The 3,337-nt window shown below is 48.3% G+C and overlaps 1 long non-coding RNA gene across 1 annotated transcript in view; it reads right to left on the reverse strand.

The window, feature by feature from the left end:
- Nucleotides 1-1,179: 1,179 nt before the first annotated feature.
- Nucleotides 1,180-3,337, reverse strand: part of LOC110295873 — a 7,504-nt gene continuing 5,346 nt past the window's right edge. Inside the window, exon 3 of the long non-coding RNA XR_002378125.1 lies at nucleotides 1,180-1,610. This is a non-coding gene — a long non-coding RNA (uncharacterized LOC110295873). The remainder of the gene's footprint in view (nucleotides 1,611-3,337) is intronic.

Here is a 3,337-nt window from a genome sequence, read left to right on the forward strand (position 1 = left end):
CAGGAGAGCCAGGACTATGTAGAGACACTATGTCTCAAACAAGCAAGTAAAAAACAAACAATCNCATGAGTGAGAAGTCATTTAAAGCTCATGAAAAAGAGTGATGGTTCCTGCAGCCTCCCTCCCTCCAGCCTCCTTTCTTTCTACACCAATGCTAATTCCCAGTATTAAGAAATGAGACAAGAACCAGAAAGTAGAGAACACTTCATTGCATAATGCAGCAGGGTCGTTCCAGGAGTGACAGTGGTCTGTGCTAAGGAGAAAGGACACATTGTAGGGCATTGGGAGGGTGGTCTCACATCATTTGAAAGGCTAGAACTGACATCTGGGCAGGGCAGAAATAGAGGATGGGGGTGGGTGATGGGGTCCTTTCTTAGAGGAAACAACAGAGAGTCCTGTTACCACCTTGGCACAGTGGAATGCCCTGGGGGGAAAAAACTTCAAAAATTGGGAGCCAGCACCCAGGGGACAAATCCTGCCAATCTGGGAACCAAGGGAGAATCCATGAGAGTCCACAGTGCTGGGAAAATCTCTCAAGCTGCCCTCCTTGCTCTTTGTCTTCTGGAGGTCCGACTCTGGCTGAGAGTTGTTCTGAGTCAGGTTGTGGATTTTATGCTGGAGGGCTCAGATGCACAGCCCCCCCATCACAGCAAGGTTTCCTGAAGTAGGTTGCTTCTGACCAACCAGGGGTATGAGATGCTATTGGGCCAGTACAGAAATGGCCTTTTCTGATGGAGTAGACCAAAACTCTAGGAGGGCATCTTGCAGGCATGTCAGTGAAGATGAATGCAAGGGTCTGTTTTAAGACTGTAGATGAGAGCTAAGGGGTTTATGACCAAAAATCCTTAAGACAGTAGAGCATGGACCCTGGCCAAAGAAACACTGTGTGGGGTGTTTCTGGGGAGCAAAGATAAACCANGGAGCCTTAAAAGAGAAGGCACCGGGGTAAAACCCTGACACTGGAGGTGAGAAGGTGCTCCAGGGCTGGGCTGGAGGCTCAGAAAGAGGCAGGAGTTCTGGGCTGGATTCAGGTTTTGGAAAGCCAGGATCCCATCTTCTTATACTGCCTCTCAATGGAGTCTATTCTGCAGGATTCAATGAGTTGTCTGGTTCCTCTTCCTCTTCTTCCTCTTCCTCCATAAAGTTGAAAAAATCTCCTGGTAGAGTGAAGACCACCAAGGGTTTGGGTTTTTCTGGTCCCATGGGATGATGACATGGGGCAACTGCGGCCACTATGCCAGCAATGTGTTGCTCCTCCTTTGTGGAGAAAATCTGCAGGTCCGAATTGACCACACTACCAACGAAGCAAGAGTCAACCTCATCCAGTCGTCTGTCTCTTTGGGGGTCCAGTCAGACATTTGGAAATCAGGGTCATAAACTAAGTGGCTGGATTGTGGGAGCTTCTTGGTCCATGGTTCAAACTGGGGCACGGAGGTGATGTCTTCCTATGAGAACTTCCTGAGCCCGAAACCAGGGATCTTGCTGCATCGGCTCTGGGGCTCTGTCTCCTTCATTCATCTCTGAAGGGAACAGGCTGTCAGAATCCAGGGTCTGAGAGTGATTTCCATTCTGGTTTCCCATCATGACTGCACTTAGGGGCTCCGACCAATCTGTGGGGAAGAGACACAGANGATTACAAGACATCGAAGAAGAAGATGAAGCCAAGACCAAGAAGCTGTCCTGAGATGAACAACTGGAGAGGAGACCAAAAGTCAAGGGCACAGCCTGTGGGGGTGGGACTGGGCCATTACAGGGGCTAATCCCCAGAGTAGCTAGGAAGCCACTTTAGGACACACAAGCTTGGACATCTAAACACAACCTCTGAGGCAGGAGGACTCCAAGTTCATCCTCTACATGACCTACAGGACAAGCTCCAGGCCTAGATCTCAGGCCAGCCTGCCTGCTTCTGAGAGACCCTTTCTTACAAAACAAAGTCATAGGATCAAAAGAGCTGAGGGGCTGACTTGGGGCTAAGTGCCAGAGCAAAGACCCAGAATAGATGTGAGTCAGGAATCCATCTGAAGAACACAGGGCTAAAACACAGTCTTCCAGCTGCCATTCCTTTTGCAATCTCTCCATGTAATTCACTAGAAGCCCCAGGGGGAACATTGCTGCTGTGCTTGAGTTCCCTAGATCATTCCCCCAGCCCAGATCGGCACTACATCCCTACTCCTTCTGCCCAACTCAAAACCACTCCTGATTCCCATTCACCCAGCATGCTAGCCAAGAGGCCAGGACACAGGGCAACACACTTTTCAACTCCACATAACGACTCCCTGGCAAGAGGCAGCCTACATCCCCAGGCTGAGAAAGACCCTACCTGGACCTCCAAATAGGCTGTAGGTGTTGTGTGACTCATTTCCTGGCTTAGTCTTCCTAACATTATGTTGGTGACGATTCTTCTCCAAATCTGCCAAACTGTCCTTTGAGAGGGTGTGCCTTTGCTCCTACTGTGTTCTAGAACCTGAGAGAGAGCTTGCCTTCACTCCTACCTGCTTCTAGAAGCTTTGTCTAGGGTTGTCTGTGACCAAAACCCTGGTTTTTGCTCTTTTATATCCCGGAGATGCCTGGTGGGTGTGGCTGGACATGAAGAGTCAATCACTCCATGGAGATGATTACACCCGTATTGCACACCTCTAAGCTTAGCTTATCCCACAAGACATTGGCAATTTTTGTCAAGGATAAAGATGGAAAAAGATGTAAAGGTGCCCCCACCTGAAACTGGGTGGCCCAGCAAGGCCTTTGGGAGATGCCCTTTGGGTGCTTCTCTGTGCCCATTCGAGTACACAGATTCATTCTTTCTTTCAAATGACTCAGTGGCTGGGGTGCTACTTATCCAATATGGGCTGCCATAAATTGCAGGACATGAGGGTTTAGTAGTTGTTTTGGTGTCAAGGCTGGAGGTCTCAGCTGAGATTCACTATAAACCTGCATGCTGATACCCCTCCTGTGCCCCAAAATAGGCTCTAATCCCAGGGAAGGAGTGGACTGGGTCATGAAGCCAAGGTTAGCAGGCAGAGGGCAGAAGCTTCAGTTTTCCCTGTTCTTACATTGGCTTCATGTAGATTGCAGGTAGGTGTATAGGAGCCTCTCACAGGACTTTTGAAAAAGTGGAAAACACTGAGACAACAAACATGTTTCAAGTGAATTAAAAAAAACTAACAAAACAAACAAAACAAAAATCATTCAATATGAAAGGCAGGGTTTGGTGGTTTAGGCCTTTAATACCTGCAATTGAAAGATCCTGACAGAATGTAAAAGGTCACAGAAGCCCTGAAACTGGCAAGATAGATGACACTGTTAGCAGAACTAGCTTCACTGATTTAGAAAAATAGAG

Source organism: Mus caroli, chromosome 6 (assembly GCF_900094665.2).
Source record: "Mus caroli chromosome 6, CAROLI_EIJ_v1.1, whole genome shotgun sequence".
In the NCBI taxonomy this organism is placed as follows: Eukaryota; Metazoa; Chordata; class Mammalia; order Rodentia; family Muridae; genus Mus; species Mus caroli.